Below are 18,771 nucleotides of genomic sequence, written 5' to 3' on the forward strand. Positions count from 1 at the left end.
TATGAAGAAAAAAAGAATGAAGATGTGTGGATGAATTATTATTTGCACCTGTTAATCCAGACAGTTGCGCTCCTGGAATGTTGTGACAGATGGCATTCCTTCCCCTATTGTGTGTGTGTGTGTGTGTGTGTGTGTGTGTGTGTGTGTGTGTGTGTGTGCGTGCCCGTATGCATGCACTCTCCTCATACTGTAAATCAAACCTACAGATCGCGCAGTGTGAAGTGAAGCATGCGGCCCTTCTATTCTATCTCCGTCCCATCCTCAGCCTCTTTTGTCTGTCTCCTCCTCCCCCCCCCACGGCTCTGCTCGTCTCTGCTGCTGCCGTCCGTCCTCTTTTGTGTCTCTCTACCTTCCCCGTCTGACTCTGACTCAGAGCAGCCCCGTGGGGGTAAGAACATCCAGGGGTCAGGGGTCAAACTGATTCGGGATACCGTGTTGTGAGAGAGAGAGAGAGAGAGAGAGAGAGAGAGAGAGAGAGAGAGAGAGAGAGAGAGAGAGAGAGAGGAGAGAGAGAGAGAGAGAGAGAGAGAGAGAGAGAGAGAGAGAGAGAGAGAGAGAGAGAGGAGAGAGGAGAGAGAGAGAGAGAGAGAGAGAGAGAGAGAGAGAGAGAGAGAGAGAGAGAGAGAGAGAGATATGTTGGGAGCGCTTGATTCTTCGGCTGGCCTTAAAACAGCCTGCAGTGAAGTGCTTGAACTTAAGTGCCCCCCACCCCAATGACCTTTGACTTGTATGTGTGTGTGTGTGTGTGTGTGTGTGTGTGTACATACAGTATGCATAGGTGTGTTTCTATATACACGTTTGTCTAGGTGTGTGTGTGTGTGTGCTGTGTGTGTGTGTGTGTACATACAGTATGCATGGGTGTATTTCTATATACACATTTGTCTATGTGTGTGTGTGTGTGTGTGTGGTGTGTGTGTGTGTGTACATACAGTATGCATGGGTGTGTTTCTATATACACCTTTGTCTATGTATGTATGTGTGTGTGTGTGTGTATGTGTTGTGTGCGTGCGCCTGTGTTGGCACCTGCATGACCTCATGTATGTACGCATGACAGCAACGTTTTTTCAAGCTATGTTTTCTGTGTCCTCTGTGGATCAGGTGCTATTATGAACACACATCCTGTGAGATGTGAAGGAGTCTCTCGGCTCATGCGTGTTTCATTATGGCTCCTTCTGTATCTGGTGGAACAGGACCGTCCAGCTACGGCTCAACCTCATTCTTGTCCCTGTCCGAACAGCACACACACACACACACACACACACACACACACACACACATACAGACGCAGCCTTCAGGGCCATAACTGCTCAGACAAGTACTAACTTAAGCACACACATAATGCTCACTTGTCCGAGAGGCTTTTCATCCAGCGTACAGGTTAATTAAAATTCAAATACGGTTTGCCTTATTTGCATATATGTCATATTATTATGATTTATCTCAAGGCAGTGGTAATATTTGACTTTACTGCACAGCTCCTTTTTTAATTTAACTCAGTTTGACTTCATTTTTTTTTGGCCTTTTGTTCATAACATTTTCAATTTTGGACTTTCAGTGGAGTCGTATTCTGATGCTGTGATGTTATCATGTTATTGCTTCAGAAATAGCTGATTCAGAGCAAGCTGTAATTAGAAGAAAAACACACAAAAAAACGAGTTATTAACCCTCCTGTTGTCCTTGAGTCGAGGAAGGAAGGAAAGGAGGGAGGGAAGAAGGAAAGGAGGGAGGGAGGAAGGAAGGAGGGAGGAAGGAAAGAAGGAAGGAAAGGAGGGAGGAAGGAAGAAGAAAGAGAGAAGGAGGGAATTAAGGACAGGGGGAAAGGAGGGAAGGAAAGGAGGGAGGAAGGAAGGAAAGCAGGGAAGGAGGGAGGAAGAAAAGAGAGAAGGAGGGAAGGAAGGAAAGCAGGGAAGGAGGGAGGAAAGAAAGAGAGAAGGAGGGAAGGAAGGAAAGCAGGAAAGGAGGGAGAAAGGAAGAAGAAAGAGAAGGAGGGCATTAAGGAAAGGAGGGAGGAAGGAAGTAGAAAGAGAGAAGGAGGGAATTAAGAAAGGAGGGAAGGAAGTAGAGAGGAAGGAAAGAGGAAGGAAAGAAGGAACAGTCAAAACGGACGGGGTTACAGACGACACAAAGGTTAAAGTTTTGGTCTCATGAGTGGCAATAGTGTCGATGTAATGCATTTACAGTGAGGAGCCTTTTTCTTTTTCTCATACTGTGATTAATACGATGATAATGATTTCAGCTGCATCGGCGAGTCTTTAAGGTGAAAGACGAGATGGCGAAAGATAAATTATTCCTGTAAAGAGGAAATGTGAGCTGCTTTTTGTTTCCTGTAATCTAATGTCGTAATCATCAAATAACACTTTTTATCATAGCTGTTGGATTTCTGCTCACATTCACACTATAGCGGTTGCAGTCTGATACAATGTGTACAAAAGGAGCTGTCTCATAATTTAGCCTTCGGCGTCCATTAGAGGTTTCTGGTATTTTAAAAGAAAATAAATAAGAAGGGGAGGAAAGACCTTGGTGGAGTTGTTGAATGTGAATATGTTTAAAAGCTTAATTAACTCTCATATACACTCAGGTGTTTGTCCGCATCCATTTCAAGGACAGTCAGAGACGTGCTTTAAATGGTTAAGCACCTTAAAGGAAACATCTTGGGCTTTTTTTTTTTTTTTTTTTTTTTTTGTGAGTTTCTTTTTACTTTTATGCTGTTATGATGTTGGATGTCAAACATGGTCTAATTTCTAAAGCCTGTGGTGAATGTAGAGTATATAAAATGCTTCCTGCGAGTCAAAAACCAGGGCTTCAACTCTACTCTGAATGTTTTGTTTGCAAAGTTAGCTCTACTTCCTCCTCAAGATGATGTCAGGTTGTTTATACTAGCTCACAATCGGCTGTTCATGCTGATGTCAGATTGGATCTAGGCTCAAATGTGTTACAGTATATCCATGGGTTTATATTTCAAGTTAAAAAAGAAAAGAAAAATAAGTAAAATCCTTCTACTGGTCTACTAATCTACCTGGAAATCTGCTGAGATGGAGGTTTCTGGAAGCTAACAGGCTAGGCTAATGTGAAGGGGGTTAAGGGGCGGCAGGAGCTAAAACGACCTGTTTCAGACAGAGGCTGAACTGAGGGGCTGCATAAAGGACCAGTATGGTAAATGGTAAATGGATGTACTTATATAGCACCTTTCTAGTCTTTACAACCACTCAAAGCGCTTTACATTACATGTCATTCACCCATTCATACACATTCATACACATTCATACACTGATGGCAGGAGCTACCACGCAGGGTGCCAACCTGCTCATCAGGGGAATTTAACCATTCATTCACATTCATACACCGTTGGCACAGCAACAGGAGCAATTTGGGGTTAAGTGTCTTGCCCAAGGACACATCGACATGTTTACCGCCAATCTTCCAATTGGAGGACGACCGCTCTACCTCCTGAGCCAAAGATAAATTAGTAGTTAAATTAGGGGTGTGAAACATAGGCTGCACCAAGAGGTCGAATCCAGCCCACTGGGTAACTTTGCTAAGTGTGAAAATTGTAGTAAAGTGAAGTGAGTTTTTTTAATAAAATGCACTGCTATTCTTGCTTATTTCCATTCACAGTCAAGGCTTCTGGACATTCAGCTTGATATAATTGTCCTTCACATCTGAATCACACTGCATGTCAAAGTTTTCCTCTGTACACTTAGACACATGTGATCAGTATCTCTTACCACATTACCCATAGATGGTTTATTATAGTGAAGTTATCTATATTATTCATAGATTATTATGCATTGGTTTTACTGGTCTGGCCCACTTAAGATCAAATTGGGCAGTGTATGGCCCCTGAACTAAAACCCCTGTGTTAAACTGTAATTCATGCAGAAATATTCCATTAAAGCCACAGAATAGCTGGAGATGTGCATGATGTGTCTTCCAAAAGTCCAATACTGCATATTGAACATGTACATTCAGTCCAATTGCACGGAGTGATCTCACACACACACACACACACACACACATACACACACACACACACATACTGTACTCTACCACAACCACAGATACCCTGTCGTATAGCTCCAACACTTATTTCATTGAGCCGACCCAGTCATTACACAGATTCCAACCCACCAAGGCAGAAACACAAAGCGGAGGTGGCTGTGACGGGCTGCCGACAGCTCACCCTGCCCCTCACCCTTCCCCTCACCCGCCCCTCCTCCTGTCTTAGGATGTAGTACAGGGGCCGCTCGTTTTCTTCCAAGCTTTTGCCACATGCAGTTCATTTTTCATCTCGTGTGGCTTGCACGCTCAATTTGTCCAATAATAAGGTGTGAGAATTAATTGCGTTGTATTGCTGTTGGAGCTCCGAGCATGAGTCACACAAGGGGGGGGGGAAAGGGAAAAGTGAGTGTTGGATTCTCTCCAGCTCCATCTTATTTTAAGTGTGTAAAAATGTTCCTGTCCATGTCTGAAAAACAGTACATAAACCTCTGGTCTTAAATGTGGAAGCGCGTAGAATAAAGTATCGGGCATCATGAAGTTAGTTTAAGGGAAATGCCGACTGCTGTAACAGATAATAAATCACCCGCTCACACAGACACGCACTGAGGCTCTCGCTCCTGCTGCGTTTGTAAGACAGGTGGAGCCTGTCTGAGCACATAACCTAGAGCTCCCCTTCTCTCTTCTTTTTTTTTTTTTTTTTTGCCCCTTTCACCACGGCTCTAAAACTGTAATACTGATGAAGAATCGCTGGGATTCAAAGGCGTGTTTAAGTAGCGCAAAATGAAAACTGACATCCAACCTCAAACACGCTCTATCTTCTCTCTCTCTCTGTGTGTGCTCGCTTTTAATCGCTAACACATTGGCATACGCACAGCCTGGATATGTTATGTACAGACGACCACATGGACACAATTTTCCCTCAAGTTCTTTAGGCAAATACACACAGGTGGCAAATTTATTCCGGATGAACTCATACACTCTAGAAAAACATCTTTCTCATGCACATACGGCGCCGTGGATGTTGCACTTGGACTGATTCTCTACGTGTGTCATGTGTGAAAACGCACATTTTCCGAGTCTTCGCTTTAATGTTCTTCTATTGATTCATAAAAATCCGAAATCCATCTTTTAATATACGCCTTTTGGAGTTTAAATCAGGCGGGGAGCTTCGGTCCTCTGAAATGAGGCCAACGCGGAAGTAACTTAGAGCTGCATTCTATCAAAAGGCCACCAGGGGGCGACCGTCTCTATACAAGTCAATGGAGAATTCACCAACTTCTCACTTGATTTCTAACCTCAGTAAACGTTTTCAAAATGTGTTTATGGTCTCAATCGCTAACTTATAGCCTTCTTCAATGCAGTATGATGTTCATTTGGGACATTTTGGCCTCCCTGATTTTATATGTGACGATAAAGCAGGGTATGCATTAGGGCGTGGCTTACGTCCTGATTGACAGGTTGATTGACCAATGTCCTCGAGATCCAGCCCTCGCAACCATAGCAACCTCCCCGCTCCGCCCATGCTCCGCCTATGACCCCGCCTCATGCCCATACAAGTAGAATCCGTGTTTTTTTTTTCCCAGCATGCACCTGAAATTTTCAAGATGGCGCTGCCCAGATTCAAAACTATTGGCTTCTGAGCAGCAGTCCACAAACCAATGGGTGACGTCACGGATGTTACGTCCATTTCTTTTATACAGTCTATGGTTGAAACCTGAATTGAATCCACACGTCTGCCTTCAGTGGAGCAGCTCCCGCCATGTTCAAAGAGAGATGTGGACTGAAGATCTTGTGATTATGAGATCTCACTGCAGTCCGCTCTGCTCAGAGGCAAAGTGTGTGTTTTCCTGAGCTATTACTCATGTTTGCATTACAGTAGGTATATTTGTCGCCACCTCATTGATGCCGGCTGCCTGGTGATTCAATTTAACATCTGAAGTAGTTGAATATACACTGCAGTAAAGAAAGACACTTATCTGGACACTCAATACTCGCTGGGTGTAGAGTTGCACCATGCAGCATTTTTCTTTTTCATAGTCAAGCAAAACTGGTCTTGTAAGTGAAATATCGATGTCAAATCATGGATCGAATCGCAAAATTCGTGGGCCGTGTGTGTGTGTGTGTGTGTGTGTGTGTGTGTGTGTGTGTGTGTGTGTGTGTAACATTTGTGAAAAAGAAAACAAGGAGAATAAATGGAAAAGATGAAATGATTGAGCAACTGTTTCATTTTATTCCTCAGGGATGTTTGCAATGAAAAGTCCAAACTTTGTGCTCTGACACTCTTGGCTCTCATCATGTTCTTCCACTGCTCCTCCTCCTCTCTCTCTCTCTCTCTCTCTCTCTCTCTCTCTCTCTCTCTCTCTCTCTCTCTCTCTCTCTCTCTCTCTCTCTCTCTCTCTCTCCCTCTCTCTCTCACTCACTTCTCTCCACCCCTTTGTTCTGTTTCTTATCACCGTCTCGATTTTACGAGTCCAAAAACTGTAAACTGCCTGTTCTCTTAATCTAGTCTGACACTGTTCAAAAAAATAAGTGAATCTCATCACAGCAAGGAGTGTGTTTGCACTTCTGGACACGCATGTGCACCGCACGTGTACAATGCCTGATCTTGTGTGTGTGTGTGTGTGTGTGTAAATTTGTGAAGCTGCTAGCCTGAGTTCGCGGTACACATGTGGGCATCTGTACTTTATGTGTGTGTGTGTGTGTGCTGTGTATGATGAGGGTTTTGCATTAATCAGATCCAGGACCACACAGGAACTCGCAGGGAGCTGGTGGGAATCGCCCTCAGTACCCCAACCTGAGTCTCTGCCAAGAAAATCACCTTCCAGCCTATTGGCTCCACCTTTTGGGCCCCACCAAGTTCCCCTCCTCCCTCACCACCTTCTCATCTTTCATAGATTCTGCTGGATGCAGGCAGGAAAAAACTCAGATTATAGTGTGAGCGGGTGTAGTTATGACTCTGGGGCGCCCATGGGCCTCACCAGGCCTTGTAGGCTTTATCACACCCCTGGGTGGGAGGGATCGGAGGGGGGGCATGTAAGAAATGACCAGGTTGGTCCTTTGTGAATGTGTGTGTGTGTGTGTGTGTGATTCTGTGGTCTCTTTACAGTATGTGTTTTACTGCTCATTACAGAGGTGGCTGAGATGTGGAGATGAATGGAAAGGCTTGAGGGGGTTGAGAAAGGTGACATGGGGGTATGGTGTGTGTGTGTGTGTGTGTGTGTGTGTGTGTGTGTGTGTGTGTGTGTGTGTGTGTGTGTGTGTGTGTGTGTGTGTGTGTGTGTGTGTGTGTACAGGTTTGTGAACATATGTGTCTTAAAGACTTGTGTATATACATTCATGTACTATATGGTACAGTCTAGCCTTGGATGGCATCTATTTTTAATACCTTCATTCTTTTTTAATGTTTCACTGGTGCATCAGATATGTGAATGTATTGGTACAAGAAAAGAAAAAAAAAGCAACACTTTTAGCAGCTAATGGGTTTGTGCCAGTGTACTGCGTCAGACCTGCTTATCATGAGGTTGAGTAGCTTGGCTCCGCCTCCGAGTGTGGCCATGTGGAATGACTGTAAACACTTCTGATTTCCGATGTGGTCTCTCTACACATCATACAAACCAGCCCTGAGTGAGAATTAACTGTGTTTTTACCACAACTTTCTTGTAACAAATAATGTAGGCGCCTTTGGATAGCTCACCTGTATCATCACATCTGCACCCATAATATTACCAAACAGGGGCGGAGGCGTATGTCAAATTTTTTTTATGAGTCTTGTATATCCACCGGCACTCATCGTATTTCTCAGTTTGGCTGCCTGCCCGTTCTTACAGATGCATATATGATGACTGACAGATCTGTGGTGGCGCTTATTGTGCAATACACCACTGCATCATGGTACATAACGCATCTATAATGTCAGTTGATAGAAAAATGTCCATATATTTACACAGTAATTAAAATCTATGTACTGTTGTGTAATGTATTAACGTGATACTGACACCGTTAAAGGAACAGTGCAACCTGCTGATGTTGGTGCTGGCATGTTTATGACCTGAATAACTGTGACAGGGGTGGGGTTGTGTTGAAAAGGGGAGGTTGGGTGGGGGGGGGGGTGATTGCACAAATACATCATGTCACTGATAGCAGTTTGGTTGACCTTCCCATCCCAAAGCTGGTAGCCCTCTGCAGAGATAATACCTCCGTCCAGGTCGGCAGGCAGGGCAGCGACAGTGGAAACCAGTTAACAGTGTTGTTGTGATCACAGAGAGCAGGTGCACAGCTCTTTTCTCTCTTGGGTGGGGGTAGGAGGGGGGGGGGGTACTTGCTGGGGTTGATATATCAAATATGGTCAGAACGCCCTCAGTGTTGTTACTGGGTGTCATCTTATACAGAGAAATGGGAGCCCAGTTCAGTTAGTATTATGCATGAGCGGGGCAGATACTTTGCCAAGTTCTGCAGCTTGGGTACATACTGTATAGTATGTTGCACAGCCAAGACCTGCTTGCTGTAAGTAGGACAGACAGCTGATGATGTTGTCTCATACCCAACACTAACTAAACCACATAAAATAGAAAGGTCAGCTTAAAGTTCAACGCTTTTTCTCTCGCCTTTGGGTATTTTTTTTTTTTGTGCCTGTACATTAAGAACCATGCTTCAGGCGACTCCACCTCACGGATCCGCCTGCCTGTATACCTGCTGCATTGATCTCCACCTGTAGCCACCGTTGGGAGTCACACCCCCTCCACCATGCTGCTCAGAGTTACATGTTTTTTTCCTGGCTGCAGCCTACAACAGCTAATATAGACCTGTAGACATAAACAGACCAGCTTCAGTAAAGAACCAGAGGAGCTGCGGGCAACATCTTAATGCTTCTCTCCCCACGGAGCTCAGACTAGGCTCCCTCCTCAAACATGAAAAAAAAAAAAAAAAAAAAAACCCTCATCCCCCAAATTCATTGAGGCTGTGCTGTTTTGCTTGATAAATTTGCACATATTTATTTATATGATTTTATTTGTGCCCATGTTTATTCGCCTGACGCGAGTCTGGTTTGTTTTATTTGAGCTGCGGCTGGTGCCTGGATCCCAGCCCTGTTTGTAAACTCAAAAGAAACCGAGCGCACGATACACACATAGTCACACACACACACATACACACACACACAATGCTCGCTGCCAGGCTTACACACATGCACACAATTGCAGTTTCACAATCACTTTGGGAGATATGTATCTATTGGAAGATGTGTGTGTTTCTGAGTCTGCTTTTATGTATTTATTCAGGTTTTTATAGAGTCTGTACAGCTTATCAAACCTAAACAGATTCCAGGATGTTCATTAATGAAACTTCATGTATTGTCATAGTTCTTGGGTGTTTTGCTTTATTGCAGTTTTTCCATAGAAAGACTGAGTTTTCTGATTGTTTGAGGGTTTTTCCACTGTTGTTTGGCATGAAGACAACCAAAGCATACCATCTTATTCTTTCTCACTCATTCACTAGCAATGAAATACCATTGTTATGATATTCGATAAGCATGTCCTAGCTGTGGCCTTTTTGAGGGGGGGCGGGGGGGAGAGGCAGGGGGGTTCCCAATTGCTCCATCACTAATTTCCTCCCCAGGCTGTTGGCATGGCAACAAGCACCTGTGTGAGTGTGCAGCAGAGAGATGAAGTGAGAGGAAACGGGAGGGAAGGCAGCACACGGTGATTGCCCAGATTGTTGGCACAGTTGGACTAAGTTACCCATGCAGTCACAGCCCGCGTGTGTGTGTGTGTGTGTGTGTGTGTGTGTGTGTGTGTGTATGTGTGTGTGTGTGTGTGTGTGTTTGTGTGTGTGCGACTTTCTATGAGTGTGTGAGTCAATGTGTATGCACGCACACACGCACATAGTGGTGCTGCAGGTTAGGCTCCGTGCCCAGAGACATCACACACACACACACACACACACACACACACACACACACACACACAACCTCTACTCAGGCCTGCTGTGTTAGAATTGCCAGCCCAATCTGCTTAATGCTGGATACACACTGACGTATAGACTAACACACACACACACACACACACACATGCACAGAAAATGGAATTCCCTGCTCGGCTACCGCATCTAATTACACCACCTGCACATGCTGACAGACACGTACACACACACACACACACACACACACACACACACACACACACACTTTTCCCTCTTTCTCAGAATGAACTTTGGCATGACCGCCGGCTCTGAACATTTGTACTCGTACAGGGATTCACACACACGGAAGCAACATGATGTGTGTGTGTGTGTGTGTGTGTGTGTGTGGATACTTCGTCTCTGACTTTAAAATGATGTCATTAGCTTAAATCAATGATTTCTTACTTTATGAATGAATATGAAGGACGACTTCAGGTTTATTCCTTTCAAATCGCTACTGCAGTAAAGAGAGTAAAGAGGTGTTTGTGTGGTTGTCATAGTGAAACTGTAGACACCCCCCTCCCCTGCAAAACCATGCAACCCTTTCAACCTCCAAAACAATCAGCTATGATATGACTTCATCTCTGAATTGTTTTTGTTAAGATTAGACACTTCCACTAGCAAGAGGGAGAAAAAAAAAAAAAGAAAAAAAGGAGGACATCTCCGGGAAAACAATCGGGAATAGCTCACACATACATTACAGAGTCCAACAGTTTCACTACACTCATAAGGCAGTTTTTCCTTAAGGTGGACTGCTGAGGACACGCAAGGCTGAGAGGAGAAACAGCTGAGCCTGTGTGTGTGTGTGTGTGGAAAGATGGGAGGCTTAGCTGAGGTTGGATATTAAAAATGTAATGGTATGCAGATAGTTTGATCCCTCCAAAAAAAAAAAAAAAAAAAAAAATTATAACCTCAGCTTTTAGTGGTGTCTTGGGGGAGCAGGGGGGCTCTGCTGCACTTATGGTCCCCACCTTAAGAATATATATTAAAAAGGCAAAATTGCAAGTGGAGGAAAAGAGAAAAAGTGAAGAGAGAGAGAGAGAGAGAGAGAGAAAAAAAAAAGAAGTGAGCTGGATTTGCTTTCCAAACTCAGTCACATTCTTGGCAGCACCTTGACTTGTACTTGCCAAAGGAGGGTGGGAAGAGGAGGGATGAGAGAAAGAAGAGAGAGAGAGGAGAAGAGTGGATGTGAAAGAGAGAAAGGACAGATTGTATTTTTTTTAACTGTTTTTAATCAGTGTCTCGTACTACACATTATCTTTAGATGGACTTTAATCTTTGGCCCTGGCTTACATCCTACCATATATACACACAGCCATATGTGTGTTTTTTTATCTTCTTTTCCTCCCATGTAGTCAGGTCTAAGTATACATCGCCTCGTTTACTTAACAATTACCTGTCAAAGAACGTCTAAGAGTCTATATACTCAGTCTGTGCTATATATAAACCCTTTAAAATAATTCCAGCCTACTTTAACTTAATTCTCCATCAGTGCCAACACAAGCTATGAACCCACCGTTACCAGTTTTTCAAAATAAAAGCTGCTTCTGTTGCAATAAGTTGTAGTTTTTATTATTTATTTTAAAGGAAATAAGAACAGCTGTAAAATAACACACAGAAAGTGCAGAATACAATCAGCTGATGAAAGAATGTCACATGGCTCTGACCTCTGTGGCATTTTCCTTAGCGTTTTAATAGGAAAACAAATTGCTTTCATATTTTCCGTTATGTGTTGACAGCAATTTTTGATAACTGAATTGCAGTTTCAGTCATCTGTCAAGTCCTCTGGTTCTAGCTCCTCATATGTGAAGTACATACATAACTGTAAATCAAATATATATATATGGAGTTTTTTAAATGTGTTTTAGCTTTTAAACGATGAATCCGTTAATAAAATAAATCTCCAAATGTGCACAAAAGAGAAAATAAGTCACATGTGAGGGAGACAAAAAACACAGTAAAACATCTGCTGTGTTTTCATCAGCCTGTCCTGATGTGATTTGTTAACATTCACATGTTGTGTGATGTAATGGGACAATAAAAACTTGAAGAATGAGTGACTTTGTAATGCTGACAAGGGATGAGAGGCCAGTTAACCAAACGCTACAAGTATTCAGATGTCTTCAGTGTAAATGTATCAGTGCCAGGCACCAGACGGCTCTGGCCCGAGCTCTGCCACTGACCTTCAACTCCGGCAAAACCAGTTGTGATGACAGCTGAGGTGCCATTGAGCAAAGCAGTTGACCCGTAACTCTGCCAGTGGTCTTGCTCTGTGGCCTAGCGATGGATAACTGTGGTTGGTACTGGGCAGCTACTGGGTACGAGTGTCATTTAGTCAACCTCCTGTGGGTAAACAAAGGTTTTTAAAATGAGCTCCAGTCTGCTGGTTTTGTATGTGAAGCAGCTCTGCTTGTCTATACACATCAACAAGTTCCCTTCAGGCACTTTTTGTACGTGCTCGCTTGTTCCTCGTCTTCTGTCCGCCTCTGGGGCTTTGATGCAATGTTGATGTAGCATGAACACAATTTTGGCACAGTGTTACAGTCAGTGTGTGTGTGAGCACAGAAAAAGAGCACAGAGCTGCCTCAGAGGTTTTTTATTTATTTATTTTTTTTTAAAGAGCTTTATTATCATCATTGGTTTTTCGAAAGTGACACACAGAGAAAACCAGAGTTGATAAGCGGCCAGGGAGGAAGGCGAAGACAGCTGGTCAGGTGGTGACATACATAATCTGCAGGGGAAAAAACCAGAGTTGAAAGAAAGATGAAGGAGATGAGGAAAGAAATGGAAGGGGGCAGATGTTGGTGAAGAAAATGAAAAAACAAGAAGAGACAAAAATAAACAAAAATTGTAGTGTGCTGCCATGCAACCACGCTTTTACACTATATTCTGCTTTAGTATAATCCACCCAGTGTGTCCTATATGTCCTTGGCTGGCAAAAGTGGAGCTATATATATATATACACACACATACAGTAAGAAACATATTGCTACCAGCAGAGTCAGGGAGGGGCACCGTGTTCCCTTCATTTCCATCATGGTAACAGGGAGGGATTCAGTGTTTATGCTCCTATATGAAGGCTAGAAAAAAAAACAGTCTACTCTTACATACCAAGAAAAAGAGCAAAATTTAAAGGCTCCATTGTCTTCTTGTCTGAGTGTGGGATACATGAGATGAACAGAGTGCCGCTAATCACAGCCTTGAAAAGCTTCAGTGTCAAAGTAGGTCAATGTTCAAACGTGTCATTTTCTTGTGAGACAATTCCCTGTGTCAGGTGTTTTTTTTTCTCCCATCATATTAAATAAATGGATTTGGCAGCAGTGAGTCGTTTTTAGGGATTTTTTATTTTTTGTCCTGTTCTTTACCTGACAAGCGTGAAACTCCAAATCACCACTGGTGCATACAGATGTTATAGCCGAAACATTAACATTCTTGTGCGTTTTAGACGTCTGTGTTTGTGCATACTCTAAAAGCTACAAGGTGACATCTATAAAAAAAAAAAAAAGGTCCGTACAGATAGCATTTAGTCAATTTGCTGTGATCTACTAGCACCTATTAATAATCCCCCTGACAGTAATTAGCTGGGTGAGAGAGCGAGCCGAGACATAGCATGAAACATGATCCCTTTGCCTTTGACTGCTTGCGAGTCATGACCCTGGGGTACTAACACCCCCCCTCCACCCCTACCCCCTCTCCCTCCTCCCTCCTCCTCCTCCTCTCTCCATCTCCGTTTCCTTCACGATCAAACTGCATGCACCACATCAACAACTCGACTCCTGCCCTGCCGCCATTACTTAACCACTAATTGCTCCACGGCCACCTTTGGGAATCGGGAGCGCTGACCTCATGTCTGTTGTCATTGAGTGAATTTTGACAAGAGGTTCTCCTCGAGAGGTTAAAGGGATGACATTTTGCCTTCTTTTTGCACTGTTATCTTCCATGTTGGTGTATTTTGAAGTAAAAAAAAAGACGTTTTTTAATATGGAAATCAGGTTTATGTGTAATAAGAGAGTGACACATCTGAGCTGAGAGCAGTGCAACAGCTGCAGGAAGCATGTACAGATGGATATAGAGGCAATAACAGGTGGGTCTGGCTGCTCTCCTTAAAGTTAATGATTTAAATAATTGGTGAAAGAAAACTGAATCAAATTGCAGTTTCTCTGTCAAATCATCTTTTACAGATTTTCGGGGGCTTTGACATTTAAATGGAAAGAGATTTGAAGGGAGAGACGTGTAGAGGTTGAAAATGAGAAAGCCTGTTATGTGTCTCCAGAAATCGGTTCTTTCTCTGCACTGAAACAATTAGCACATAAAGATATCATTTTCACTTCTGCTTATCTCACTTTTTAGACAGCTGTCGTCAAGTTTGGCTAATATGTCAGACGTTTGCATTTCTCTCTTAATGGACTGATTATTAGAAGCTGAGAAAGTGCAGAGAGAATGATCAATCCCAAAAGCCTTTGATGGGAGGTTAGGAAGCCAGATGGATAACCTCATCAACACCAGTGAGCATTCCCAGTTGTGGGTTAAGGGCTTTGCTCAAGGGCACTTCAGTGGTGACTTTATCCTGCAGATATGGAGATCAAAGTGAATCTTTTGGAAGTTGTGCAGAGGCTGATGATGATGATGATGATGTGTGGATTTTATATGTGGATGCAAGGAGGGAAATAGCAACACTGTCCTTCATAGATGTTCTTCATCTGCTGTCATTTCTGTGATTATGGTAAATAAAACTATGCTTATATGAACTTTACTGAGTCCCAAATGTAAAGTCTTTAAACTTCCTGTCGTCCTCCCGGGTCAAATTGACCCCGTCTGTTCCTTCCTTCCTTCCTTCCTTCCTTCCTTCCTTCCTTCCTTCCTTCCTTCCTCCCTCTCTCCCTCCTCCTCTCTTTATTTCCTTCCTATCTCTTTCCTCCCTTCCTTCTTTCCGTTCTTCCTTCCTCCCTTCCTCTTTTCCTTTCTCCCTCCTTCTCTCTTTATTTCCTTCCTATCTCTTTCCTCCCTTCCTTCCTTCCTTCGTTCCTTCCTTCCTTCTTCCCTCCCTCCTACCTTCCTTCTTTCCTCCCTTCCTCTTTTCCTTTCCCCCTCCTTCCTTCCTTCCTTCCTCCCTTCCTTTCCCCCTCCCTCCCTCCTACCTTCCTTACTCCCTTCCTTCCTTCCTTCCTCTCTTCCTCTTTTCCTTTCCCCCTCCCTCCTTCCTACCTCCCTTGCTTCCTTCCTTCCCTACTTCCTTCCTCCCTCCTTTCCTTCCTTCCTTGACTCGAGGACAACAGGAGGGTTAAGAGAAAAAAAGTACTAAAATATGAATTTGATATGATACCTGCCGAAATATCTTGACACTGATACTAAAATGATACCACAGTGAAAACCTAAAACATCAGGAAAGTAATAGAATAAAATATAAATTGATTGTTCATAACTGGTTTTGATCTACGTACATGTGAACGCCTGATTTTTAGCAGTAAACTTCATGCTAACAGTGTGAACTTTGCATTTGCCACATTGTGACAAACATAAGAAGCTAACAAGCTAAAGCTAAACTGCCTAGTCATCATTTGACCTCAACTTGCCTCGCCAAACTCTGATCGTAAAAACAAACTTTTGCTTGTCACAAAATAAATCACGCTGCTCATATTTGAGGGAAGTTAATTATGTCATCCATCACATCCCGTAACCTGTGTGTTGGCGTGACTGTCAGCAAGATACTTTGCCAAGTCAGAGGTGTTGGCTCCGTTAGTTTGTGTGGATTTAAAACATATTTTTTACACAGACAGTCTTTGAGGTGTTTGTGGGTTCGCCCTGACCGTCGCCTATGTAAGCAGAATAACAACATATTTCATCCTATGTGTATGCTTTTTCAACATGCAGGCACACATGTAAAGCTCGAAAGCTGCAGCATGCAAATGAGAGGGAAAAGAAAAACAACTTGTGGCACACCCAGGATGATTGAAGGGAGCGGAGGCAGAGCTGCACATTGACACTACTTCTATTAAAACACTCATTATTTAAGTGTCAGTACTAATAAAATGAGCTATGATAAGCTACTGTAGTGTTTAATATAGCAAGGTGCTGCAGTGTAGTATAGATATTCCATTAGATCATGCAACACTGGTATCTTCAATCATAATCTCAAGTCATTTCTCTCTATCAAAGCACAACCTAAACATCCTTGAACTTAATTACTTCTTCCTGGTGTAGAACTACATTTCACAGCGCCCTGCTTTGAACTTAAGAATTCATCCACCTTTTTTTTTTTTTTTTTTTTCCCCTCTCCCCTCCTCTCTCTCTCTTTCTGAAGAACAGAGGGACATCGATCTCTTTGGCCTAGAACAGGGGGTATAAAGAGAGTAGGTCATGTTTAATGAATTCCCAGCCTCTCCAGGCATCAACATGCATTCTAGTTATTCTTTTGATGCATTTTTTAAGTCTGTATTTCAGAGCATGCAATTAAAGGTGAACCCCGCTTGAGGGAAAATGCCAGTTTTTGCAGGCCCAATTAAAATTTAGAGGGTGTACCAGAGGGGGGGGGGAGAGAATCAAGGTGCATGTGGCTGAGCCATGTGAGTTGTTGTGTGTTTGTGTCAAAGAGAGAGAGAGAGAGAGTGAAAAAGTGTGAGCATCAAAGATTGCAGACATGTAGCTTTCGTTTTCAGTTATTTAGGGGTTATTGTGTTTAGGAGCCAACAAGCATAAGCAAACTTTTTTTAATGGATACCTCGATGATGGCGTTTTGGATTGGGTTCAGTTCCCAACCCGAATCCCATTGTTGCATCGAAATATAGCTAAAAGGGTTATTCCTTCAGGCCTCTGGGTTAGGGCGTTAACCATTAACTGCTGCTGTCTCTAATAATGCCCAAAGATTTATGGCTAAAACTCTTCTGCTTCTATCTGGCACTGATGCCATCCTCAAGGCAAAATGGTGAGTGTGGGATGGACAGCAGTGCACCGGATCGTGTTACAGGAATGGTATGAGACGATACTATGGACGTCTTAATACTTGTTCCATCATCAAACCATGGCTGCCGTTCTTTGACAATGAGGAAACTGTTTTAGAGACGCCTTTCAAGCCAGAATGATACTCAAAGGATTAATTTCGGTGGCGACACATGCCAAGCTTTAATCCAGTCAGGGAACTTTGTTGCTTGCTATTTTTTTTCCTCCACACATGCTTCACTGCCATAATGCTGAAAAATGAATCTTAAAAACAGTTGGAGTATCTTGTTACTTTGGCTCCTACTTCAACATGTTTTAATAAAGCCATTAATCATCTATTATATATTGTTATACAAGCCCCCCCCCCCCCCCACCCCCTCCCATCCCCTCTGATACAATCACAGCATGATGTGTACTAGATATTCACATTTTACAGCTCATTTATGTGCACAGGCCATAAATGGTTATGCAGTGAATCCAAAATTATGATGTGTACAATCCCAAACATTTATCAAAATAAAAAACCAGCCAAACATTTAGACACTTTCTTATTTAAATGAATGGGATGATGCGTCCAAACTTTTGGCTGGCACTCCATGTACACACTTTACCGGCTGCCTTTTATGACACACCTTTTTCTTTTCCTGTTATTTGTCTTCTAACTCTGATAAGTTGGTTTATTTTGTCGTCGTGCCAAATACTAAATCAAGAACTTTTGTTTTACCTTTCTTGAACTTTACCTCCATGTTCCCGAATGTTTATATGGTCTCACTTTCACTTAATCTCACGTTCTTTCTGTCTCCTTATCTGCTCTCTTTTTTCCGCTCATGTATGTAATGTATTCTTTCTTTCAGACAGTAGACCACTTGACAAAATGTATTTTTATACCTTGGCCTTAGATATAGACGATTTTAATATAATCATAACTTCCTGGGTGGGGAAAGAGGTCATCCGAGGACATGATAGTTATGATGGAAGAAGGCAGCTTATAAGGTCTGCTGAGCGAGAGAGATGAGTCTTCTTATGAAGATTTATCAGACTACTATTGTGCCTTTTTATGGAAATATATGCATGCGATGCTATGTGTTTAATATTTGTCCTGTTATCCATGGAGAAAAAGAAAAATAACCTGTCCTGAAATTCAATACGTGTCCAAAAGGAGGTTTTCAGTGGATATTTTCTCTTCAAACTTACATTGATATTAATTAAATGTGAAAAAAACTGGAACTGCTTATGGGAATCATTGCTAACACTAGTAAGCTAGGCTAAGTAGCTTCCACTTTCTTCCACTCTCTTCTGCTGATAAAGTGAGGAAAGCATTAAAGAAAATAATCATAATATGCACAATAGCTGTAGTATCATTATAACTTACATCTCTTTAGATTAAAAGTGTATTCAGATGTAAGTTCAACTTCACCTTTAACCTCTTAAACTGCTAGCTAAAGTAACAGTTTATGGGAATCATTGTTAACACTAGCAAGCTAGGCTAAGTAGCTTCCACTTTCTTCCACTATCTTCTGCTGATAAAGTGAGGAAAGCATTAATGAAAATAATGATAATATGCACAATAGGTGTAGTATCATTATAGCTTACATTGTTTTTAGACTAAAAGTGTATTCAGGTGTCAGTTCAACTTCACTTAACCTCTTCAACTGCTAGCTAAACGTTAGCAATGCTATGTAGGTTAGCTGAAAGTGCTGTACAGAGAAGTGACGTGCTCCAGCTAGTAGTTAAAACTGTTTTACCCTTTATAGACATTTGTGCTATTATCCATATAGCTTTTATTTCCTTACATAAAAAGTAAGGATTATTTATTTAAACTTTAAATCAGAAATTAAGGCCTTCTGAAGCGTGTTAGCAAGCACTCAGACTAGCTATTTC

The sequence above is a fragment of the Scomber japonicus genome, chromosome 20, assembly GCF_027409825.1.
Source record: "Scomber japonicus isolate fScoJap1 chromosome 20, fScoJap1.pri, whole genome shotgun sequence".
Lineage (NCBI taxonomy): Eukaryota > Metazoa > Chordata > Actinopteri > Scombriformes > Scombridae > Scomber > Scomber japonicus.